The sequence below is a fragment of the Canis lupus genome, chromosome 14 (genome assembly GCF_048164855.1).
Source record: "Canis lupus baileyi chromosome 14, mCanLup2.hap1, whole genome shotgun sequence".
Lineage (NCBI taxonomy): Eukaryota > Metazoa > Chordata > Mammalia > Carnivora > Canidae > Canis > Canis lupus.
The window spans coordinates 60,119,588-60,147,419 of NC_132851.1; the positions used below are offsets into that span (position 1 = coordinate 60,119,588).

At 38.7% G+C, this 27,832-nt stretch overlaps 1 non-coding gene across 1 annotated transcript; it reads right to left on the minus strand.

The window, feature by feature from the left end:
• Nucleotides 1–9,317: 9,317 nt before the first annotated feature.
• Nucleotides 9,318–9,425, minus strand: LOC140604388 (U6 spliceosomal RNA). The gene has a single exon (XR_012007293.1). It is a non-coding gene; the product is annotated as a U6 spliceosomal RNA (small nuclear RNA).
• Between the last annotated feature and the right edge of the window lie 18,407 nt (nucleotides 9,426–27,832).

The window sequence follows — 27,832 nt, forward strand, 5'->3', positions numbered from 1 at the left end:
CAGGGTCTGGTCTCTTGCCTCTGGTGCTATGACAGCAATAACGTCAACCCAACCAAACAGCACAGTGCAACAGGAGCCCAATAGGCTTAGACCAGAATGCCAGTCCTAGCATTTCTCAGCTGTGTGACTTTGGCCAAGTAATTTACCATCCTTGAGTCTCAGCCTGCGGCAAAAAGTAGAGATAATATCTACTTTATAATATAAGGAGAATTAAACAGGAGCTCAGAAAAAAAAAAAAGAAAAAAAAATAAACAGGAGCTCAGGCACGTTGGCTGGGACCTAGTAAGGCTCAGTAAGCTTCGGATTCTTACCCTAAAATATAGTACATTTTTTTTCTAGTTAACTTTATCCAGAAGAGCCTCTTTGTTCACATAAACTATTAACTAACTCACAGACTACTGTATCTTAATAACAATTCAAGGTCCATAACTTCAGGAAGTCTTTCTTACTCAATTTCATCATATCACGTTCAATAGGCATCAGTTCCTTAAAATTGTTAATCATGCTGCTTTGGCTTTCATCTCCTTTCACAAGCCTCTCCTCCCCACTGTCATTCGCATTAGATTAGAAGAGCTGTGAAGCCAAGGTATATATAATTTTTCACTATTAAACCCCAGCGTCTAACACAGAATCTAGCTAGCACTCTGTAGGTGCTCAGTAGGTATCTAATCCCTGAATGGATGCAGGTAAGGCATATTCATCAAGACAAGATAACTGCTTTATCAAATAACCCCATATCGCAGTGTCGGGGTAACATGGGGCTGTACTCTGCACAATCATTCAGATACTGGGATCTTTTCATCTTATGTGTCCAATTCCTCCAGAGCCTCTGAAGCTTCCACTGAATCTTCCACATCCAACCAGCAATTAAAGAAAAAGAGAACCGATAAGAAGAATTTGGGGGCCGGACCTGGAAGTGATGTCCAGTACTTCCCCACTCATTCTATTAGCCAGAACTGAGGCATATGGGCTCCCCTACCAGTATAGGAAGCTGGATAACATAACGCAACTATGTTCCCAGAAGGAAGAGGGGGACTCGAGCCAGAATCTCTTAATTGATAGGTCAGTCCATATGCACTGAGGGACTAAGAGACCAGCATTAGGAATTAGACAAACAGTTGTCATCCAGGAATAACAGCCAGGTTTTGGGAACAAGATTCTAGGAGCCAGGCAGGCTTGCAGGGGAAGGAAATAGAGTAGAAGAAACCAAAGTCTAAAATAAGAGGCAGGGACTGAAAGTCAAGAGGAAGGTTCTACAACCCCAAAGACAGTGTCCAGTATCATAGCTCAATGTCATCAAGTATCAATACCAAGCCAATGGCCACAAAGGTAACTAAGTTGTACCCGCTTCAAGTCCATTATCCTCTGGAAACTGAAGCAGGTTGGGTTTCATGTGAGGCCAATGTGCCTCAGTCTGCAGAATTAGGAATTCAGAGGCAGGAGACTGTCAGTAATACAAATAACCAGTGAAAGAGGGGTCTATAAGCCCTATTCTCTAGATATGACCGGGAAAGATATGGATCCTCCAGAAAGTTAAGTTTCTGCATTCCTTAGTCGGCCAAGGGGTAGATTCCAAAAAATGTCATATTTTTTCTGGAAGGAACAGGCCTTATCTTAGTTCAGATTGCTATAAAGAGATACCCCAGACTGGGTGACTTAATCAATAGGCGCTTATCTCTCACTGCCCTGGGGGCTGGAAGTCTGCGATCAGGGTGCCAGCATGGTTGGGTTCTGGTGAGAATCCTATTCCTGGTTGCTGATGGTCATCTTCTTGCCGTGTCCTCACATGGTAGAGAGAAGCAAACTTTTTCCTGTCTCTTCTCAAAATGACACTGATTCTATTACGGGGCTCCACCCTCATGACCTGATTATCTCCCAAGTGCTCCACCTCAAATACCATCACATTGGGGAATAGGCTTCAATATATGAATGAGGGGGACCCACGAACATTCAGTTCATAGCAGGCCTTAACCTGCAGGACAGGTACAAGATTCCCTGCGTTTCCCCAGGAGGAAGGGCCTGCATCTCCAGCCTTCACACTGATGAGACATCCTTGTCTGTACAAGAAATTCCAGTGCCTTTACGCAATTGCCCTGAAGCAGTGCCCTTGACAGGACAATGAAGAGACCATTCTCCATTCTCACTTTCAGGTTTCCCTTTTCAGCACATTTTCCCCCTGCCAAGCATAGTAATTAGTGTTTCTTTGTGGGCTTAATTGTAAATTTGTTTTGATTAATTAGCCTCAGAGCTGACTTGGCAGTTATTGAGACATTGGAGAGAGTTTTGGATTTATTTTGTGTTCAGACCCCTGTACTCTCTGGAATTCCTTTCTCTGTCAGCAGCAAAACTTCAAAACTGTCTATGTTAGGAAATGCTTTATGTGTCTAATTAACTATTTGTCACTTTGAGGTAAGTACAAAGATAAAATCTCACCATCCTGTGTAAGGTGATGGATGTGTAACTTTTTATAGTGCCTTGGACCAAGGAACTCAAGAATCAATTTCTAGACTTGGGAACAATGACAAAATTGTCTAATATATTAATTTGTGCTGTGACACATTACTCACGATGTACCCTTCCAAATGGTTCCTCAAAATCTTAAAGTGTCCTCTTGTACTGAAATTTTCTTAGGCCTCTACCACCAGAAATCAATATGAAAACCAAAGCTGGTAACACTTAGCCTAGCAAAGCAGAGCTGAGAGTCACAATAAGACTTGTGAGAAGAGAGTCCAACCAAGAGATTGAGGACCTAGAATCTGATCTCATCCTTGATACTAACTAGCTGATTAGGACCCCCAGACATCCATCTGAAATGAACACAACTAAAATAGGGAATGTTTTAACTCATATAATTGAAAACTAAAGGGACTGGTCTTCAGACACAGCTAGAGCAAGGAAATCGAACCATTTTGCCAAGGCTCTGTATCTCTCTCTTCCTGCTGTACTCGGCCTGTCTTTACTTTCCGTATTGGCCTTATTCTGCAGATAGTGTGTTCAAGGTGGCTGTGGCGGGCAGACAATGGCAGCTCCGGGTATACGTGGGCCTCATAACTCTCAGTCTCATTAAAAGAGAGTGTGTTTCTCTGAACGTCTGTAAGCAAAATTTTACATTAGTCTCCGATTATCTCATTTGGGTCACAGGCCCAACCCTGTAGCAAAGGGATCAAATAATCTGAACTATGCAGGATCTGTCTCATACCCTTTCCTATGGTAAAAGAGAGGAAAGGGAGGGGATCAAGCTGTAGTGACAGAGTCATAACCACATGCAGTGGGGAAACGTGGTCCAAGAAATCAAAGATCAGGTGCTGTTACCAGACACAAAGGAAGGTTAGAAGAGACAAAGAAAAACAACAGAAACATGCTACGTCGCTCGTTTAACCTATCACTTATTGTACCTGAAAAATAGGCATAAGAATATCTCCATTCACATTACTTAGACGTACAAAGATAAAGCACAAAATGTGGATCAAAAAAAAAAAAGACTTTGGGGAGAAAATACTTGTTGGATGCTTTAAGGAAAATTACGTCTCTTCTACATTGCTATTGAAAGTATAAATTTTCATCAACACTTTGGAAACAATTTGGCCTTGTCTTGTAAAGCTGAATATTCATGAACCCATAACCCAGGAACTTCACTTCTAAGTGGCAGAGACAGTGATCCCATTCCATCTGCTTCCTCGCAGTTCTCGCTCTCCCTCTCTTGCATTAGGTTGGCCATATGGCTCCTTTAGGTAAAGGAAGTGTGCCTAGAAGTCATCTGTCACTTGTAAGGTAAGGCACGGAAAGACCCGGTGCAGTTCTGCAGTGTCCCTCTTCTCCACATTGGCCAAGGGGGCCTCATATTCTTGAAGGTGCATCTAATGAGGCATAATAATGCAGCCTCTGTCAGCCTGGGTCCCTGAGACTCCTCAACCAAGAAGTCAACCTGTGCTGCGTTAAGCCATCTATGCCTAAGGGTTGATTTCTTATCACAGCATAATCTGCTTATCCTGTCTGACACTCCTCGGAGAGAAACTTTTGCACATGCACAAGATGATCATAGCAGCAATAGTTCGTAATAGTAAAAATGTGTGCAACCCAAATTCCCAATGACAATTACGATAATTTTTTTTAAAAATCAGGGGATATTTGCACAGCAATAAAATGTATTGCTACAGGCAACATGATATATGAATTTTAATAACATGATGTCAGGTGAAAAAAGCAAGTTAGGGAAGAACCATATAGTTTGATGCATGCCCTTCTGTAAAGTTTTAATATAGGCAAAGGAAAAGATATTATTTAGGTCTATAGATATATATGGGGTTTTGTTAAGCAAGAAAAAGATCATCACAAAAACCAAGGTGTTGGTTCATCCAGGAGGCAACACAGGAGATGGCAGAGGGAGGAACACAGAGGTGAATACAGCTGTTGGTAGTTGCCATGGGCTGACTAGTACTGTTCCCACACGTACACACGGAAGTCACATTGGTTTTGTCGTGCCCAAGACTGCGAATCCGAGAAACCACCAAGGAGCCGACACCGATGCAAACACACGAGGGTTTATTTGCAAGCTTGAGCTTGGGTCCAAGTTTACCCGACACAGCGGAGCAGGGACTTGGACCCCGAGGTGGGTTACAGCTGGCTTTTTATGGGCTGGTCTAGGGGATTTTCAGAAGTGGGGGAGGAATTGCTCAAGTTCTGTTTACATTCTGATGTGGGGCTTTCAAGGGCGTTGAGTTCTGTTCTCATTCTAATATGGGGCTTCCTGCCACAGGCGTGGGCTCTGTTGTCTTTCTGATATGGGATTCTCTGCCGAGGACATTCTGCAGTTTTTCCTGTAAAGTTCAGCTCTTATTCACAGGCCTAAGATGGCTGTACTTGTGCTAATGCTAAACTTGAGGTGGGACGGCCTTGATTTTTCTCGGCCTCCACAGGTTTGGCTTGGCTTGGCTTGGCTTGGCTTGGCTTGGTGTTAGGAGGGTAAAGATATCTGGAGCATGACACTGGAAGCCATAGAATCTTATCAAGGGAAACAATTACTCCAAATTTCAGTTTTCAGACTTTTCTTCCCTTCTGGAAGGGGCAGTCATTGGCAAAACTGGGAAGCTGTTGGAGTCTGTCTCTGGCTCACCAGTCTCCTAAATGTGTGCCCTTTCCCTCTGATTTTGGACCCCTCGACCCCTTACTTTACAATACCTTTTAGTTTCATATTCCCTCCAGTTTCTCACCTATCAAAACATGGTTTTAACAACAAGCTGGAGCTGTTTTTCTCTGTGATAAATATTCCTTCTGTCCACTCTCCAAACACTTTCCATTTGTCCCAACAAATATGCTATCAACAGCCTGTGTATGCTGACAAGTCCCAAACTGTCTCAATTCTCTCCTGAGTAACAGAATGGCAATTCTGCTCATCAGTCATCTCCACTTGGGTTCAGAGAGACATCTTTAATTCAGAACAGACAATATGCACTTTTTAACTGTCCCCAAAACTCTGTTCTGCCTCCTACTTTCCCCTTTTTGATTAGTGCTGTCACCAGTTACCCAGTCTCCAGAACCATTTCCTATCGGTAGACACCCAGGATCACGTTCTTATCTTTCCCATGGGACGCCAGCAGCCAGAGTGGCCATGGCAAAAACGAATGACTAGAGAAGATACGAGGACCATTCTTGAAGAGATGTGAACCACTTCTAAGAATCCCCACAAGTAATGGAGGGGGTGTGGGTGTTAAAAAGACCAGGTTCTGTGTTATCAGATAGAGCTATTAACAAGAGGAATTTAAGTTAATCAAATTTTACCAATAGATTGGTAGGACCTAGGAATCAAATTACAAAGTTTGGATTTCTGTTTCCTCCACTACAATAATGTGAAACTCTGGAAATTATGAGCTGAGTTTTATCAATCTTAAATTTCTCAGTGCCTATGCGTCTGACATATTTATGCGTCCCAACATAAATTCGATACTCGACACTGTTTACTCTTTAAATGAATAAACCAGTTTAACATGTAACTTTGGGGCAGCCCAGGTGACCCAGTAGTTTAGCACCTCCTTCAGCCCAGGGCATGATCCTGGAGACCTGGGATCGGGTCCCACATCGGGCCCCCTGCACGGAGCCTGCTTCTCCCTCTGCCTGTGTCTCTGCCTCTCTCTCTCTCTCTCTCTCTCTCTGTGTCTCTCATGAATAAATAAATAAAATCTTTAAAAAATAAATAAATAAAATGTAACTTTGCCAGAGCTATTTACATTAGTGTGATTGAGGAAATTTGGTGGTATCTGAGGCCTTGATCGCGGAAGGAAGACACTCCTTAGTAAGCCCATACATCAGACCATTCCCAGGGCAAGAAATAGTTCAGAGTAGGGGCTTCCTGATGGCTTGTCGGTAAGTCATCTTGCCTTGTACTTAATATATTTCGTAGCTCCACATAAATAAGCAAACAGCATAAGGAGGAATAAGCAAGGCAAGGGTTCAGGAACAAATAACTTACTATGTTTTGGAAATATTTGCCTCAAAGGATTTGGTAGCATAATTTGTAATAATTTTGTCTTTGTTTTATTTTTTTAAAACATCAACAAATAAGACCATGAAAAAAAAAAAAACACAATACTTTCACAGAATGTAAATGAGATGAAATAAAGGGAATGTTGTTTCTACTAGCATAAATATTTACCAGTCTGGTTAAACTTTATAAAAATCATGATAAATGGGTACCTGCTTTCAGGGGAGCACTGTGTATTTGCTGTGAGCTATCCACTGGAAACTGATTATTTTATCTCTTCTATCATTTTTAGTGTTGTTTTTTAAAAGCAGGTTCATTATTTACCTGTGGGATTCCACATTTTGGTCAGGCCATTTCCTTTATGTTACAAGAACCAATGTCAGACGTTCGTTGTGGTGACACTTGTAAAGCCGCCCTGTGGAATATAATGAGGCCTGCAGTCAATAAATAAATAATGTTGACCTGAAAAGGAGAGTAAAAGCACAACTTCTCCCCACTAGTCACTACTGACTGTTAACTGCTCTACAATACCGTGAAAAGAGCTCTGTGCCCATGGCAACCCAGCAGTTGGACTTGGATGGTGAGGGTTTGTGGTTTTTGTTGTTGTTTTTTTCATCTTGGAAGGGGGCAGATGTGCGTTCACGCGCCTACCATAGTTAATAATAGCTTCTAAATCTGGCATTTCCTGATAATACAACAAGCTTATAAAACAGCTTTCATCCAAGACCTTAAAAGGCCTAAAATCAAGCAAGTATTATCAGCATTTGAAAGATAAGAAAACCCCCAAACGATTATGCAATTTGCCCAAGGTCAGACAGAAAAACTTACTAAAGCAAAACTACAGCTCAAGGCAACCGGCTCCCAGTCTGTTGTTCTAATTAGTCAGTCCTCTCCTGCGTTGGGCTTGAAGCTCTGCCTTAAGTTCTCAAAAGTCTCCGATGGATCGCTGAAGTCCAGGGAATGTTCCCAGAGGGCAGCTGTGGTTAATTGGACACCTTGCAACTTGCAGGATTCTGTTATTAGTCTCATTAATTAGTTTAAAGCATTTCTCACAAAACAAATTCTCAAAACACATGAAAATTAAGGATTTCCCTCTCGCTTTATAATCTCATAAATTAAGACATTAGAAACAAATTATAATTGAAATGAATGTATCACATTTTCACTTACAACTCAATAGAAAATAAAGCTACTGATGGAATCGGATTAGGGTCACTTGAAAGAGGCTGCGAATGCAAAAGCCATCCACAAACATGCCCTTCTCGGTGCAGAGCATTCTGAGTTAAGTGGCACAAAAACAATAGGAGTGAATTGCCTAAAACAGGCAAAGCATTCAAAAGTAAAAAGGGTCTAAGACACTTTCCTTTTCATCTTTACGCTGTTGCATTTTGCTTTTCTCTAAACCCTGACCGCCCTTCCTCTCTCTTCTCTCCTTCATCATGTCAACTCCCAAACATCCAACTTAGGTATCATCTTTTTCCTGAATTCTCACCTGCCCTCTGGGTATCTTGCCCCATCCCACCACAGTAGAATATAGCCCTCCTCTGTGCCCCGTGACCCCCGAGGCCTCTCTCTCTCTCTGCGCTTACGAGGTCTCTCCTGTACATTAAACAGAGCTCTGTGAAAGCAAGAGAAGTGTTTTCATTTTGTAAAGGTGGGAGAGGAGCCAGAAATTATCTCTCATCTCCTGTGATCTAGCTGGAGACATAGAGCAGTTTAGGGAAATTGCCCAAAACTGGAAAAAGGGATTTTTCTATTTCAGCTCCAACACGTAAAGAGCTTATTAGAAGTTGTCACTCTGACCCTTAGAACAAGAAGAAAGCTAAACACACTAAAACTCAGTGACTTTTCTTGGACCCATCAGAGAAGTGAGATTGCAGGAAAACTGCCGTCCCCAAATCTGAAGACACAAGTGAATCCAGAAAGTTATAGGTAACTTTGCAAAAATTCACAAAAAAATCAGACCCTCTTGTTTTCCCAGCCAATGGCTTCGGGAAAGTGTTCTGCTTGTGATTACCCCTGGGTACTCTGATTTCTCTATCTCTCTCTCTCTCTCTCTCTCTATTTTACCTTTCTCTGCAACCCGGGCTCCCTCACCACGATCTGTTTCTCCCACAAACCATGTCTCCACACTTCCTCTATGTGGCCTCTTCTCTCCCTCGAGTTGTGCAGTTCGTTCTACTAGTCTTATGGTCAGTTTCTTGGTATTCGAATGATTTGATAGTGAAATAGCTGTGTTCAAGGGATGAGGCACATTTAGGGTCCTCCTACTATGTTGCCATCTTAGCTCTCCCCCAAAAAGTAGTCTTAAAATAGAGTTTTACATCTTGGCCATTCAGGATGTTTTTCTCCTCTTTGCTTTTTTGCACTGGCTAGAACCTCCACTATAAGGTTAAATAGAAATGATGACAGCAGAAATCCTTGTCTTGTTTCTTATCTTAGGGAGAAAGTGTTTACCATTACATTTGATGTTAGGTGTAGGTTTCTCATAGATGCCCTTTATTGGGTTAAGGAATTCCCTTTATTCCTGTTTTGCTGTGTACTTTTATTAGCAGTAGATGTCACATTTTATCAAATATTTTTCCTGCATCTATTGAGATGATCATATTGATTTTCTTTTCAAGTTTGTTAATATGGTAATTTAATTGATTGATTTAGAATGTTAAATCAACCTTGTGTTCCTGGGATAAATACACTTGATCCTAATGTATACGCTTATATTTTTGGACTTAATCTGCTTTTGTTTAGAATTTTTTACCTATGCTAATGAGGATATTAGCCTGTAGTTTTCTTGTAATGCCCTTGTCTTTTATTTTAAAGATTTTGTTTATTTATTCATAAAAATATGGAACACTTCACAAATTTGCGTGTCATTCTTGCACAGGGGCCATGCTAATCTTCTCTGTATGCCTTCCAATTTTAGTATATGTGCTGCCGAAGTGAGCACTGTAATGTCCTTGTCTTCTGGTACCTAGTTTTGACAAGTTCATAGAATGAATTAGAAAGCACTGTCTCCTTTTCAATTTTCTGCATGAGTTTGAGTAGAATTATTATTATTTCTTCCTTAGATGTCTTGTAGAATTCACTTATAAAACTAAGCAAATAAAATAAAAATCACCCAAATCTGCCATTTGAAGATAATCACTGTATGCTTGTCTATGTAATATTTGGAGATTACCTACTATACTGTGTTAAAACAATGGGAGAATTACAAATAACATAAATGTACAATAGCTAAATGGTTTGATAAATGTGGATCATCTATACAACACGATATTATGTAATCATTAAAAGTGTTGTTAAAAGATATATTTTTAACTATTTTAAATTATATCTATAATATATTATAATTTTTAATTATATCTAAGTTTACTTAGTGAAATGGGAAGGTAGGCTATTTTATTGTTGTTTTGGGGGGGTTGTTTTTGTTTTGCTATTCCACATTTTGTTTTGCTATTATTAGCTTTTTTTGTATTTTTTAGAAATACTTTGATAATAGATCCTAGGAAAACGAACTTTTTAAAATATTTTATTTATTTATTTATTTTAAAGAGAGAGAGAGCGACAGAGATCATGAGCCCGGGGAGGGACAGAGGAAGAGGGAGACAGAGAATCCCAAGCAGACTCCCAGATGAGAGGGGAGCCCAATGTGAGGCTGGAGCCCAGTGCAAGGCTCAATCCCCAAACCCTGAGATTACGACCTGAACCAAAACCATGAGTCAGATGCTCAACCAACTGAGCCACCCAGCGTCCCCAGTAAAATAAGATACAACAATGTTCTGCCTACATAAATTCAATTTATGGGGGGGGGTGTATAACTGGGTGATGGGCATTAAGGAGGGGACGTGATGTGATGAGCACTGGGTGTTAGGAGCAACTGATGAATTTTTGAACACTACATCTGAAACTAATGATGTACTTATATATTGGCTAATTGAATTTAAATTAAAAAAACATATTTGGCAAAGTAAAAAAAAAAAGGATGAATCCAACTTAGCATTCAGTTACATTTGTTTTTAAGAACTGTTGCATATGATCTTTAGTTACACAAATTTAAGGAAAGGATCCACTGAATAGCCCTGAAGAAAGCTGTGATGTTGTGACATCACCTGAATTCAGATTCTTTTTTTTACTTCGAAGTAAATTTTGTTGTTGTTGTTAATGGTTAAACCGCAGCTGTTTCTATCTCTTGATTGTGTTTACAAAAGGAGGAAAGAAAATGAAGGAAAACATTTGCCGATGAATAGCTTATGTCTTATCTATGTATGTGTAGCTCATGTGCTGCAAATTGCGACCTGATCTTGAAAGGATACGTGTTGAACAGTTGCTTCCAAGTGATGGAGGGAAGGACCGCAGGACTGCAGAAAGCACATGTCGAAATAAGCTTTAATGCAAGAGAAAATAAAGCTAAGCTGGACTTTTGATGTCCTTTATGCAGTGTTAAGTAGGACTGAATAACCCCACATTTGCTGATGTTTGGTAATACGTTCTAATATAATTTTCCTAACGTGACTTTCACACCCTCGTGGGTGGGAATAGTCTTCCCTAAATGAAGCAGCTATTTCCTCTTCAGCCATGCTGGACAGAGGCCACTTAGGGCAGACAATGAGAATTAGTAACTTAGCTTGGACTGAGACAAATATCTGAGCTCAAAGACCGGAAATTCTTGAAGATGACTCTTGTCCCTGGAGATGCACAGGAGAGAGGGCCTGGAGATGCGCAGGAGAGAGGGCCTGGAGGCCCCCTAGAGGACCCTGAGTTAAAGAGTAGCTGTAGCATATAGCAGCCAGTTTAAATGAGCCCTTGTGCAGGACTTCCTTCATATTAATCCATGATACTCAGTGAAATCTTGCTGCAAGATGCAGCCTGAAGGGAGAGGCCTGGGGTGAGGGAGCAATAGCAGAAACTAGCAGAAGAAAGCTGTGCCAAGAGGAGCAGTTGATGGCAGAGGCATCTTAGTGACATGCTGTGCATAAGCAGCGGAAGGGTACAGAAAGAAAAATTAAAAAAAAAAAAAAAAAGAAAGAAAAATTTTCCGTTCTTCCCTTCTTGGTTCACTGTCAGTTAAATTGACAAAGGACAGATTAATGGGAGAAAAAAATTTAATTTTGTATATACAGGAGGCCATAAAAATATGCGACCCAAAGGCAGTTGAGGAATTGAGGCTTATATGCCATCCTGAGCTAAGGAATGGGGACAGAGAGGCCTAGGCTTCAAAGAGGAGGGCAATTCAGAGCAAGATAAGAAGGCCAAATATTTGATAATCAAGTGTTTGCCCTGCCATCCCAGTAAAACTTTTTTCAGATAAAAAGTTATCTCTGGTAATAGCAGTCCTTCTGGGCTAGGTCCCATATCTAAATTCCTTTAGTCAGTTCAGAAAGAGGTAAAACTCATTCTTGAGTCAACTTGGCCTTGATTGCCTAATGGCATGACCCACATGCCAAAGTGGCACATGTTGGGTGGCATAACTCCTCCCCTTGAAGGGAGACATGGGAAACCCGTTACCAAACATGTAGAAAGGTGCTGAGGAATCCTTAGAGCAGTGGTGGTTTGAAGAGAGAGAATAAAGTTTTGAGATTATTTTGAAGGAGAAAAGAAAAGAGAATTTAGTAGGGAAACGGTTGTGTTCAAATCCTGGTTCTGCCACACACTTGTTGAACAACCTAAGATAAGTAGGTCTCTCATTCCTTAGTTTTCTCATCTGTAAAATAGGTATAATAGGAACACTATTATAAATAGGTTGTTCTAAGGAGGATGTGACTTACTACATGTAAAGCTTATAGAATAGTGTAGAACCACTGAAAGATCGTTGTTGACGTAGATTGGTGACGGCTCACTGTAGCATTTATTGATGGAAATTTAGTCATGATATAGTTGACCCAAAATGTCACAAAATAAGATGTATATTTTAATCACATTTTATCAGTATATTTAGAGATACAAGGAGAAATATGAAAAATATAATCCAATGTCTCCAGGCTGGGATATTACAGGGCCTTTTAGGTTTTTTTCTATTCACATCTCTACTTCTAGAATTAGCTATAGTAACTTTCTTTAATTAAAAAAAAAAAAGAAAGAAAGAAAACTAAATTTTAATACACAATGAAACAGCAGCATAAAAATTCTGGAAAGTTGGTTGATAAAAATCAGATTCTTCAATATGCCCCAAGAAATTAATTTTAAGTACAAAATGCCCTAAGAATTCAGAGGAAAAGTCTCGATTTGACTGCTTGCCAGTATGAAGTTATAGTGCCTGCTATTAATCCTGCTATCCTTCCAGAAACGATTCCATCCATGTCAGCAAAGGACACTATGCTAGAATCACTCTCAGTGAATAGGCAGGGAATGGACAGGCCTTTAAAAATAGTCACTTGTTGGCACAAAAGCAGCTATGCATTACCCTCACCTTGAAACACTGGGTAAGACTGACCACCACTTAGTATTAAACAAAAATAGAAGTGCTCTATATACATGACCTGTCTAAATTTTCACAACAATTTTATCAGAAAGGTGTTATATTAGCAAATGTTTCAACGGGCCCAGGAAGCTTACATAACTTGCCCCTAATTACACAGCCAGGAAAGGATCAAACCAGAATCCAAATGAAAGCCTGGCATGTAACAAGGGACCACAGCTGCACTGAGTTTCAGCCATGGGGACTCAAATCATGTGTGCACACACTCACTCTGCATAAAAAGGAAAAGAATCCCTGGCATACATTATAACCAATTGTTTCCAAGGTTTTCCAGCACCCAGCCCTTGGACTTTAAAATTCTATATTAGCTTACAGTTTGAGGCTAAATGGCAAAGGAGGAGATACTATCACTAAAAACACTGAGACATAAGAACAGCCATCACCTCCCCAAGCAAAACATGTAAAACAGAACATTGTAAGTTTGGGAACTAAGGATTACCACAAACCTTTTTTTCTTGTCATTATAGAATATAGATGCCACTCATTTTTCCACAAATAATTCCAGTGTACATGTTATATTCTAGGCACTGTATGCTAGACATTGACGTTGGTCCCAAAAGTTCTCTTACAGTGCTTTATATTTTATTTCAAACATCTCAGATCATCAGTTACTGAGTTTTAGCATTAGCAGAGAAATGTACACGCCTCCCAAGTACACACGCACTCCTGTGTGTACATTCATAGAGGCCTTCTCTTGTGTTGCCTAAACAAGGAACAGATTTTGCATTCTCCCCAACTAACATCCAATTGAAGTTTTATATCTATCTCTAGGAATTATGATGAAAGCAAGTAAATGTATATTGATGAGATTTGGGACACACTACTCCAAAATATGGCACCTTGGCATATTGAATATTTTAAGCCAAAGGAGTTTGAGAAAACAGCAGAAGCGAGGAGATCACTTTGATCCCCCCACCACCTTCTCCCCTAAAACAGGTCATAATATCCTCATGTGGGAGGCCCCATCCCATATTGGAAAGAAAGGAACATGCCTATGTCCAAAGACAAAGGGTCGCCAAGAGGAATCCAAGCAACAGAACTTGCTCAATTTCCCACCACTTACTACCTTACCTCAGACTCTGACCTACTGTATTTCTACACGACTGCCCGGTCTTAATCAAATCAGCATAAAATATTCAAATGTGTGTCTTCAGGTCTTCATTTCCTTAATGAGGGCTCCCATGTCACATAGAACTTATATAAATTTATGTGCTTTTCTCCTATTAATCTTTGTCAGTTTAATTTTCAGACCCAGTCAGACACTCTATGAGGATCAAGAAAAACTTTTCTTCCTTTCCAATATACAAATAAAGGTGAATTCATTTGAAAGGCATTGATACCCAGCAGACATCTATAACTAAGGGCTCATTTAACCTCAGTTATTTAAAAAAAAAAAAAAAAAAAAAGTCTGTGAAAATGACCATCCTCCGTGAATGGTGACGAAATCTAAGTCTGATTTTACACATGTAAGGCACTTTGTTTTGATGGTGATGTCTTTCTCCTTCTTCAAACGCAGGGAAAACTCTCCTCGAGCACTACCTCATCCTTTATTGCAGAAGGCCTGCTTTGTATTGGAGTCATTATCTTTCTGAGGACTGAGTAAGAGAAAGTGTTCCTTCTTTTTTTTGTATTGAAGTGCCTGCTCCTTGACTCAGTTATTAAAATGAGGGAGCAAATAGCTCCTTGTTCTAATTTTCCTTATCAGCCTCCACAGGGCCCATTTCAGGCTGTCTGTGAAGTGTTAGAATGCAATTGTGTGCTTGAATAAAGAGGAGAAACTGAATTAGAGCCTCTTAAGCCCATTATATTGTCTTATTTAGTGACACTGTTTGCCTCACCATTACTAAGCAATGAGCTAAGTGTTCTTCCTGAGTAATAATAATAATATCCACATTTAACTAGCCCTTTACACTTTGCAAAGCACTTTTGCATACTTTATCCCTTTTCATCCATACAGTGAGCCAGCCTATCAGGAGGGTATGAAGAAGGGGACTGAACAATAGTTAAGTTACAGTTTAAAACCTGAAAGCCAGTCTTTGAAAGCAGATGAGCCTGGTATTGGAGCTGAGTTTGTCCCACCTTGCGGACATAGGAACTCAACGCTGAGCCTCCCTCTGCCTGTGGATAGAAGCCTCGAGACCCTAACTTAAATGGTTACACTTTGAAAGACAGAAATGTGGAAAATCAGAAGCACTTCACATTAGTGGACAAAAATACAAATATTTGTTATTAAGCCATGTGTTATAGAGGGCAGGTCATTTTTAAAATATCTAAGTTTTTGAACAGTTGTTTTAACCATGCATACTTCTGTGAATATTTTCAAAATCTGTTTAGAAATTCTGTCATATGTTAAGAAAAGTCCACATTTTATAGAACGTTTCAATATTGTCACAAATGATCTTTGATTACAAATGACACTAGCAGGTAGGTATACGTACTGGTTTGCTTCTTTTAGAAACGAACATAATCCTGGATATGTTTTGTATAAACCAATTTTCTGACAAACTAAATTTTATTTAGTTTTTTTTATTAGAGGTTTTCCTTATTTTATACAATTCTCTGAAGATGCTATTTAATGATGCAAGTAATCTCTCTTTGACTAACTTTACTTATCAATTTGTATTTTGAGTAAATCTAAGGTTTTCTTCACACAGAATATACATAAATGACTCTTAGATATTTCAGTCCTTTAGTTTAAATCAGCTATAGCATCTGCTGAGTCCCTACTGAGTGCCAGGACTCTGCTAGAGACAGAAAATTCAGACTTTTGAATACGAATACAAATGCTTGTGCTCAGGTGCTCACAAGCCTAGGTGGGAAAGAAACTAACTCCAAACTCTCCCTTTGATGATCTGCTAATCCCTAGAGACTTCTAAAACTACTCACATGATTATCACCAATAGCACCTTATCTTAGCCTAGCCTCTAGAAAGTAGAGCCTTGGCAAGAATCGAGATGGTAATACTTTGGTTAGAGGCTGGAGGGCCAAGGCCTAGGGTAAGGGAAAAAAGGAAAAGAAGTGAGGAAGGATGTGATGTGACACACGAATGCCCTGCTGTATGACCTTTACTTTGTAGTCAGCCAGCAAGTTGTTGGGTACTTGTTAAAAAATATTTATTTGCAGGGATCCCTGGGTGGCGCAGCAGTTTGGCACCTGCCTTTGGCCCAGGGCGCGATCCTGGAGACCCGGGATCGAATCCCACGTCGGGCTCCCGGTGCATGGAGCCTGCTTCTCCCTCTGCCTGTGTCTCTGCCTCTCTCTCCCTCTCTCTGTGTGACTATCATAAATAAATAAAAATTAAAAAAAATATTTATTGCAGAAGGCCTGAAGCATATTAAAATTGTTAAGAGTCCATCTTAACCAGGAGGCATTCCAGGCTTTGGTTTTGGTTTGTTTTGGTTGGTTGCTAAGGTATTAGAACCACCCCAGTCTAATGGCCTCCTCGTTTAAATAAATCAACACAGGGGTCCCTATGGGATCTTCTCTGGAAAGACTTTAAGAATGAGCTACTCCTCAAGAGAAGTCCCTGGAAGAGAGAAAGCAGGGCAAGCTGATGTGCCAGGCTTCCATTTTTGTTTGTTTACTCCACATGGAGCACTGCTTGCAAATCAGCCCCTCTGTTCACTCAGGAAGCCAGTTACCACTCCCAAGGGATGTTTTGTTCAAGGCCAACCATGGAGAGAATACCTGGTGAGGTGAAGCACCAACTGGAAGGAAGGAAGGGAGGGAAGCAGGGAGAGAGGGACTTTGAGACAGTGTACTTACCTTTGATCTCAATACAGCATCCCCTCTCATTCCTATATTTTAGAATCAATACATAAAATAATTACATGATCCCCTCCCCCCAGAATATACTAAATGGAGATTTTAGGTGAGATTGCTTTTTTATGTAGCCTTGAAGAATCACGTTTCTCCCCTCAAAATACCTTCTAGTTTATGGTCATTGTTATATGATTAGTATCTGTAGCTTCCACTAAATAGTAAGTTTTTTATAATAAGGATCACATCTGGTTTTTATTTCCATCATGTCTCCAGTAGCTGGCACTTACTAGGAGCTCAGCAGATATCTGTTGAGTAAATAAATGAATGGATGAGATAAATGTGTTCAATATTCAGTCACTGAGTCGTTGGCGTTTAGCCGCAGCCCAGCTAGCCTCTCTGGTGGCACTATTACAGAGATTTTAAAATATTTTTATTCTTTGTCATATTTTTTCACTTGCTCTCAATGGCATATAAGTATTAAATGGTCATACTTTTCTCTCTCTTTTTTTTTTCTTTTTCTAAGCTTTTTTTTCATCTCCTATATATATATTTTTTTCTGTCTTTTCTTTACGTCCTCCACTCCTTCTCTTCTGTTTTCAGCTCCTAGGTTTTTTGAACAAGGGAAAGAAATTAGAGAAAAGTGGTGTCTTTCCATTTTCAGATGCTGCTGTGTCTAAGACACGGATGCCCTCTGGGTGGCCAGTGTCCAAATGCCGGCTCTCCTGTAGAGTGCATGTGAATATACTTTTTTAGAGAGTTGGGGTGGAATGGAGTTCCTTGATGTTAGAGATCTGCCCCAGTGCAGCTCCCCCTAACACCCCCTTAGCTCCCACTTCTGGTGGCTCACCCCTTGGGCTCTTGCTCCTGGAGTCCTCTCACCTGGCAACCAGCCATCTTAGGCAGGTAAGAGGAAAGTAGTTACAAAATGGCTCAAGCCAAGCTACCTCTGAAGTATATACTTGTCAACACGGATTCCTTCACGTTGTTAAAGCAGTGTGAAGGGATCAGCGATTCCTTTCCAGGAGGGAAGGAGGAAAGGAGGGGAAGGGGAGTAGAGAGAAGAAAGAAAAAAAAAGAGACAAGAAAATGTGTAAAACTGAACAAATTATCATCAGGGCACTAAACACCCTCACTGCAAGCTATCTATCTTCACTAATCCTTTCCTCCATCTGATTTTCTGGCCTCTGTCCTTTGCACTCAAATCACTACTGGGTGATTAAATGACTAAAATTAATCTAATTCCTGTCGTGGTGGTATTGACAAGTATGAGTGACGTAATGGTCTAGCCTATCCAGATAACACCTTCACAGCACGGGTTCTTCAAAGCCTTACCTGTAAGGAAGAGGGGAGAATAATGTTAATTTAGAACACAAATGCAAATCGATAAGGGAGATAGTTTAGATGGGCAAGGGCATTCTTCTAGTTCTTCATAAATCTATCATTTATCTAAGTTGCTACTTCCTCTCCTTCCTAAAACCATTAAAATCTGTTTTTACTTAAGTTATAGAAAATTCTAATAATTTTATAAGATTTTTGTGGCACATTTCAAGATCATTGGAGACCTCCTGATGTGCCATAAAACCAAGGATTGAAATTTCCTGCACAAAGTTGTTTGGTAGTTTGTGAAAAACCCCTATCATTAGTCAGAAATTGAGTTGTTTAAACAAAATACAAGTGCAGAGTGCCACCTGCTGGTGTAATATGTATGCTCACAGAACTTTCCTTGATTATAGCTAATAATCTGGTCATTTTTCTATTATCAAAAATCACAACGATAAAATTTAATTTCAGAAAAGAAGTTATTAAAATGCATAAGATGTATATAGAATTTTTCTTAGATTACTTAAAAACTCTAAGGAAAAAAAGTCACCGAATTCAGAAAACCTGACTTGGCTCTACCAACATCTAGCCAGGGAACCATGAACAAGTTTCACTGAGCCTCAGGCTTCTAATCTGCAACATTTGGGCTTAAAAAAAACAAACAAACAAACAAAAAAAACTGTTCTGGATGAAATAGAAGATCACAGAATCTGAAGAAGGATTAAAGAAAAAGTGCTGAGAATTTAGAAATGAATGCAGAATGAGGAATTTACTTACACGGATCCCAAGTCCTGCAAAATGAGATTTGCAGTTTGGTAAGAAAATAAGAGAAGAAAGTACTGGTATGAAACTAAAAGGCATTGTACAAGGGATTTACATCCCTTAGGAATTTATGTAAAATGCTTCTTGTATGCCCAGTCTTTAGATTAAAAATATAAAAATATAGGGACGCCTGGGTGGCTCAGCAGTTTCAGTGCTGGGTGGCCCAGGGCATGATCCCAAAGTCCCAGGATCAAGTCCCACATCGGGCTCCCTGCATGGAGCCTGCTTCTCCCTCTGCCTGTGTCTCTGCCTCTCTCTGTGGGTCTCTCATGAATAAATAAATAAAATCTTTATATATATATATATATATATATATATATATATATATATATATATATAGCTGCCTCTAAAAAAAAAGGGAGGGGACTTTTAGTAGGAAAATAACCCTAAAATCTACACTTAGGAAAACATGGATGGCAGAGACTAGAGATCACAATGAGAAGACAGAAAAGGTAAACTGCAAATAGGAAGTGAGCTATCCAGAGGTTAGGACAGAGATTCATCCCAGAGCATTCCAGATGATGACGATATCACAAGTGTGGGTAAAGGCAGATGTCTCGGGGTAGAGGTACCACTAGGCTAGGTATTGGCTGAATTGTCCAGTGGGCATTGAGTGGTCAATGGCAGCAAAGCGAGAAGACAATCAGCAGGTGGTCAAGTCCTTATGAAATATGAGGGAGAGACTAAAATAATGAGAAGGAATAGAAGATGGTACATGCAGATGGCATCAGCACCAGGGCAGGTGTAATTTTTGCTTGAGGATGGCAGATTCCTCATCAGTCTCTTTTTTTTTAAGATTTTATTTATTTATTAGAGAGAGAAAGAAAGAGAGAGAGAGAGAGGCAGAGACACAGGCAGAGACAAAGGCAGAGGAGAAGCAGGTTCCATGCAGGGAGCCCAACGTGGGACTCAATCCCCAGACTCCAGGATCACACCCTGGGCTGAAGGCAGGCACTAAACTGCTGAGCCACCCAGGTGTCCTTCCTCATCAGTCTCTTGCTCTATCTTTCTATCTCTCTGTCTCTCCCTCTGTCTATAGTGTCCCAAAAGCCTTAAGCTAGCTTTAAGCTTTAATACTCCAAAATTATAAATGCTGCCAACTTGCAGAAAGAATAATTTGAGAGTTTAACTATTTACATTGTATTCACTCTTTTTTAGTTTTGTGGCTTTTTAAATATAAATTTCTCATTTAAATTTGTAGTACAGTCACAGTTTACCATCTTCAGTCAGAGAAACTGAATATATTTATTCAGCCAAGATTGACTAAGACCATCCAACCTACTAAGATCCACAAGTACCCCCTAGTAACAGTTGGGGAGGGGGAGGTGAAATCCTTTGTTCCTATCTCATAGAAATAATTATTTGATACAGGAAGGTTGACTTCCTTTTCCTTCTCAGTATGACCAACTTCATTCAGAAACACACATTCACATATTTATACATACATGCAGAAGCCAATTGGAAAGCCTTATACTTAGGAAAGCTTCCCAGTTTGTTTCTGGGGTGCACAAAACAGCTGGTCAACTATTAAGATGTAGCACTGCTTCAATTTCAAAAAACAAAGGCATACTCCTGGGGAAATTTTGTTAAATGGACCAGCAATAACTCAGATTCCCTGGTTTTTAATTTGTTCTTTCTCCCTTGTATTTGAGCTCTTTGTCTATTCCCTTGTAAAAAGAAGTCAACTACATCAAAAACTTATTTTAATAAAACCACAGTCAAGTGTACCCTGTGTATGGTATATACTATTTATTAGATTGTGTCAGTGTATTGTTTATTATATACTATGCAAAGTATGAAACATATTATCTTATAAAAGTACAAAACCTGAGGCCACACTGCTAATTTTAGCATATGTTCAGGGTTGGTAGAGTAGAAGAGCTAAAAGCATGAACTTTGAACCCAGACTTACTGGGTTCTACATACTAGCCAGGTAATCTTTGGTTAGTTAACCACCCGAAGACTCCATGTCTTCTACTATAAAGTGGGGATGGTTATAATGCTCCTCATCTCATAGGTTCTTGAAGAAGATTTAAAAAGATAACATATGAAAAGCTAGAGTTGTTGCTTACAGAACAATTAGTTCAACCTGCTTTCCATCCATCATCCCTTTCCTGTTCTCCCTCTTCACATGTTAACCTGACCTACCTCAGCACTCATTTGAAATGGGACGTTAAACCTAACTTGCAAATCTTCTTTTTCCAAATTCCTTCTAGAAAATAATGCTCCCTTTTCTTTGATCTTCTCTCCCTATATAAGAATTTGGGGCTGAAACGTAAGACAATTAAATTCATTTTAATTTCAGAGGGATCTTAACATATTGGTGCTCTGCGTCTACTCACTGTAATCGACTTTAATCTTAGATTCTAGTTCTTAAACCAAAAAGAAATGTGGATTTGTTCGTGGCAAGCCAAATTCTCATTCCTTGGTGTTCCCTGGATACAAAGGAAATGGAGATTATTAAAAGGTTAAAATATTTTTGGAAATCGTAACTATTATGCCTGGCTTTAACTAATTAACCCTTGCATTGAATTAATGACAGGGTTAATTAGCTCATACAGGGTACATCATTTAATTTAGAGGGGGGGACGGAAAAAGCCTTGGAGATTAGAATCATTCTTTTGCCACCTTGTGGTTTCATTTCCACACTGCATTGTGCTAAATAGATCTTCATAAAAGCTAAATAGATACATTGTTCATCTCTGTAATTTTAGTATATCTCAGCATGGTATTTAAAGCTGCTACTTAAAACTACCAGGTGATTGCATTTGGTCTTTTTTTTTTTTTTTTTTTTTCTCAAAATGCCAGATACTCAGAAGCTCAGTCTTGATATCCTTTTTTTTTTAATAATAAATTTATTTTTTATTGGTGTTCAATTTGCCAACATACAGATAACACCCAGTGCTCATCCCGTCAAGTGCCCCCCTCAGTGCCCGTCACCCATTCACCCTCACCCCCCGCCCTCCTCCCCTTCCACCACCCCTAGTTCGTTTCCCAGAGTTAGGAGTCTTTACGTTCCGTCTCCCTTTCTGATATTTCCTACCCATTTCTTCTCCCTTCCCTTCTATTCCCTTTCACTATTATTTATATTCCCCAAATGAATGAGAACATATAATGTTTGTCCTTCTCTGATTGACTCCTTTCACTCAGCATAATACCCTCCAGTTCCATCCACACTGAAGCAAATGGTGGGTATTTGTCATTTCTAATGGCTGAGGAATATCCTTTTAAAGGGGAGATTTTTTCCTATGCAGTGGCAATAAATGGCACAAGACATGAGAAATAGCTGAGTTTACAAAGAAAGACTGGAATTTGCACAGTTCCCTGGATTTCTTATTTAGAAGCTATAGTCTCTGCAAGTGTAGCATTCCTACTTTTTATCAGTACAACTACTGATATCCTTGGAAGATGTAATCAACAGAACTTAGACTTCTTACCTTGAAGACAAAGTGTTGTCATGTGATGCTGTTGTTAACTATCCATCCTCACATCCAGATGGCCATTTCCTTCACTTCCCTCACTTCATTCTAACACAAGGAGAGAACCCTAACATCACCCTCATTTTCAGTCACCAGCATTGCCTGCAAGACACAACCCCAGGGTATCAGTGCCGAGGTCAAGAAAACCTTTAGGTTCTATAATTTCTGGTCCACTTTCATTTCCACCACACGCTTGAAACATAGTCTTATGTACAAAGCCCATATAAAACAAAAATTCTCCTGTTTCCATGGCTCTAAGAGAGGACTACCAGGGATGACCTTTGAAGCTAAAATAGAACCCACAACTTAAATAAACAAATCTATAATTTTCCAACTGAAATGCTAGTTAGACCACAGACACATCCATCCTGAAATAATGTCCTGCTTTGTCTCAAGATAGATTTTTAAATTAATTCACTAGAAAGGACTTTCTAACTTGGATCAGTTAGGCTATCACAACAAATGGTTAGCTGAGTAATCGTTATCAGTTAGCTGTATTAAAAAAAAAACATACAAAATGTACTGACTTAAAACAATAATTCTTCAGTTCAGTCATTTGGACTGGGCTCAGCCCGTGACTCTTCTGATCTTTATTGGCCTCTCACGTGCATCTGTGGTCATTTGCTGGGTTGGTCTAAGATAGTCTCAGTTGAGGCTACTTGTCTCTGCTATCCATGGTGTCTCACCCCTCAGCAGGCTTATACTGGCTTATTTTCATGGTATCAGAACAGGTTTTCAAGGCCTATTAAGGCCAAAACTTGGAAGTTGCTTGAGAAATACTCAAGGATTCTTGAGGCCTAGGCTCAGATTTGATACACTGTCATGTATGCTGCATTCTATTAGCCAAAGTGAGTCACAAGGCAGCATAGTCATATTGTAAAGGGCATATATCCAGAGAAGAGTGAAGAACAATTGTGGCCTTTTGTTTTGTTTTGTTTTCTTGCAGTCTGACATTTTTATGCCCAACATCTGTAATTGCATCATCTTTATTTGAATAATTTCAAACAACTATTAACAGACACAGAGAAAGAAATTAACAATAATACAACAGTAATAGGGGATTTGATACCCTATTTACATCAATGAATAGATAACCTAGACAGAAAATCAGTAAGGAAATAGTGGCTTTGAATTACACATTGGACTAGATGAACCTAATATATATATATATTCAGAACATCCCATGGAAAAGCAGTGAAATATACATTCTTTTCAAGTTCATATGGAACATTCTTCAGAATGTACCACATATTAGGACACAAGACAAGTCTCAACAAATTCAGAAAAATCAAATTCATATCATGCATCTTTTCTGACCATAACAGTATGAAACTAGAAACCAATCCAATAAAAAAAAAAACCGGATGGAACACAAATACATGGAAGCTAAATAATAAACTAATAAGCAATGAATGGCTCAACCAAGAAATCAAAGAAGAAATTGAAAAAATACATGGAGACAAATGAAAATGAAAGTACAACAGTCCAAAATCTTTAGGATGTAGCAAAGCTGTTCTAAGAGAGAAAATTATAGCAGTAAAGGCCTACCTCAAGAAATAAGAAAAAACTCAAATAAACAACCTAACCTTACACCTAAAGGAGCTGATAAAGAACAAAGTCCAAGGCCAGCAGAAGAAAGGAAATAATAAAGATTAGAGCAGAAGTAAATGAAATAGAAACTAAACAAAATAGTAGAACAAATCAATGAAATCAAGAGTTGGTTCTTTGAAAAGATAAACAAACTTGATAAAACTTTAGCCAGACTCATAAGAAAAAAAAAGGATGAGGACCCAAATAAATAAAATCAGAAATGAAGGAGGATAGATAACAACCAAATGACAGAAATACAAGGGATTATAAAATAATACTGTGAGAAATTATATTCCAACAAATTGGACAACCTAGAAGTGAATGAATTTCTAGAAACACATAACCTTCCAAAATGGAATCAGGAAGAAATGGAAAATTTGAACAGATGATTACTAGCAAAGAAATTTAATCAGTAATCCAAAAACTTCCAACAAGCAAATGTCCAGAACCAGATGGTTTCACTGGTGAATTCTACCAGACATTTAAAGAAGAGTTAATCAATACCTATCTTCCCTATCTTCCTCAAACTCTTCCAAAAAAAAATGGAAGAGAACAGAGAGCTTCCAAATTCATTTTATGAGGCCAACGTTACTCTGACACCAAAACCAGATAAAGATACTATTTTAAAAAGAGAACTATAGGCCAGTGTCTCTAATGAACACACAGGCAAAGGTCCTCAATAAAATATTAGCAAAAAATACATTTTTTTAAATTACCAAGATCAAATGGGATTTATTCCTGGGATGCAAAGGTTGGGTTCCATATTCACAAATCAATCAACATGATACATCACATTAAAAAAGAGAAAAGATAAAATTCCCTCACCTCAATAAATGCAGAAAACACACTTAACAAAGTACAATATCCATTCATGATAAAAAAAACCCCCAACAAAGTAAGTTTCAGAGGGACTGTGCCTCAACACAGTAAAGTCCATATATGAAAAATCCATAGCTAACATTATATTCAGGGGTGAAAAACTAAGAGATTTTCCACCAAAATTAGGAACAAGACAAGGATGCCCACCCTCACCACTTTTGTTCAACATAGTACTGGAAGACATACCCACAGCAATCAGATAAGAAAAAGAAAAAAGCATTCAAATTGGTAAGGAAGAGGTAAAACCTTCACTATGTGCAAATGACATAATACTATATACATGGAAAACCCTAAAGACTCTACCAAACAACTAGAATTGATGAATGAATTTAGTAAAGTCACAGGATACAAAATTAATATGCAGAAATCTATTGTAATTCTATACACTAATAATGAAGTAGCAAAAAGAAATTTAAAAAACAATCCCATTTACAATTGCATCAAAAGTAATAAAACACCTAAGAATAGACTTAGCCCATGAGGTTAAAGATCTGTAGTTCAAAAACTATAAAACATTTATGACAGAAATTGAAGATGACACAAACAAATGGAAAGATATCCCACACTCATGGAATGGAAGAATCAATATTGTTAAACATCCATATTATCCAAAGCAATCTACAGATTTGATGCAATTCCATCAAAACACCACCAACGTTTTTCACAAAATGGAAACAAATAATCCTAAGATCTGTATGGAACTACAAAGGAGCCCAAATAGTCAAAGCAATCTTGAGAATAACAAAGCTGAAAGTATCACAATGCCAGATTTCAAGATATATTTCAAAGCTCTAGTAATCAAAACAATATGATACTGGCACAAAGATAGACACAAAGATCAATGGAACGGAATAGAGAGCTCAGACATAAACCCACCTTTATATGGTTAATTAATCTATGACAAAGGAGGCAAAAATAAGCAATGGGGAAAGACAGTCTCTTCAACAAATGGTGCTGGGAAAACTGGACAGCAACATGCAAAAGAGTGAAACTGAACCATTGTCTTATACCATATACAAAAAAATAAACTCAAAATGGATTAAAGACCTAAATGTGAGATCTGAAACCAAAAAATCCTAGAAGAAAACATAGGCAGTAATTTTTCTGACATCAGCCATAGCAACATTTTTTCTAAATATATCTCCTCAAAGGAGGGGAAAGCAAAATTAAACTATTAAGACTATACCAAATAAAATACCTTGCACAGTGAAGGAACCCATCAACAAAACAAAAGGCAACCTACAAAATGGGAGAAGATATTTGCAAATCATACATCCAATAAGGGGTTAATATCCAAAAAATACGAAGAACCTTTACAACTCAACATGAAAAAGAACAAACCAATTAAAATGAGCAGGGGATCTGAATAGACATTTCTCTAAAGAAGACATCCAGATGGCTAACAGACACATGAAAAGATGCTCAACATCACTCATCATCAGGGAAATGCAAATCAAAACCACAATGAGATATCACCTTAAACCTGTCAGAATGGCTAAATTCAAAAAGACAAGAACACGTGTTGGTGAGGATGTGGAGAAAAAGGAACCCTCATGCACTATTGGTGGGAATGCTAATTGGTACAGCCACTGTGGAAAACAGTATGGAGATTCCTCAAAAAAAAATAAAAATAGAATTACCATATGATCCAGTAATTCCACGACTGGGTATTTATCCAAAGATAATGAAAACTCTAATTTGAAAAGATAGATGCGCCCCTAAGTTTACTGCAGCATTATTTACAATAGCCAAGATATGGAAGCAACCCAAAGGCCCACATATATGAATGGAAAAAGAAGTGAGGTGTGCATGTGTATACACATATATATGCACACATACACACATATGTACGTGCAGTGTTATATACTCAGCCATAAAAAAGAATGAAATCTTGCCTTTTGCAGGATAGAACTAAAGAGTATTATGCCAAGTGAAATAAATCAGAGAAAGAGAAATACCATATGATTTCATTCATAAGTGAAATTTAAAAACAAAACAAATGAACTAAGAAAAATAAATAGAACAAACTGGTGATTACAAGAGGGAGGTGGGTGAGGGAATGTGTGAAATAGTTAAAGGGGATCAAGAACACAAAGAATAACAATGTATAGAATTGTTCAATCATTATATGTACACTTAAAACTAAGAAAACACAAAATAAAATAAAAATCAATTTTAAAAGAAAAACAGCGCACTTGGGTGGCTCAGTCAGTTAAACATCTGCCTTCAGCTCAGGTCATGATCCCGGGGTCCTGGGATCAAGCCGCATCGGGCTCCCTGTTCATCGGGGAGCCTGCTTCTCCCTCTGCCTCTGCGCTCTCACTCTCTCTCTCTCTCTCTCTCTCTCTCTCATAAATAAATGAATAAAATCTTTAAAAATAAAAGAGAAAAACATGAATACTTTTAAGTTTGTTCCCATTCAGTTTAGGATAGTCATGTAATACAACAGATTCCCAGTGTTACCAAGAGACCAATACTATTTACATGAAAACTTATTCAAATCATTTTTACAAATTTTCTACAAAATACCAACCCTATTTTAACCTAACCAGGTTGTAACTGGGAATTGACAATTAATTTCAATGCCACACAGAAAAATAATGCATTCCAGTGGGGAAAGCAGTGAACCAGAAATCAGAAAGAACTTTGCATTTTGATTCCACCTGTGACTCCCTACAATGGTGTCTTCGGGTTAAACCTAAAAACCATGTAGTTATCCAAATTCATAAACTTCACTCAACCATAGTAGGAGAAAACAATGGAGAGAGGAGAGGAAGAAGTGGTGATATTGAAGAAGGCAAATGATTTTCCCGAAATATTCCTTTTTGTGGAGAGTAGCCTGAGGGAATGGAAAGAGTACTAATGTGAGAAATAGAAAGCCTGGGGTTCCATTCCCAGCTCTACCACTTATTTATTGGTGACCTTAGAAAGAACTTGGTATCTACAAGGTTGTGTTTATTCGTTTCCATAAATTAAAGCAATGGATTTCAAAAATCCCTGTCAGCTCTTAAAAAAAAAGTGTGCTGA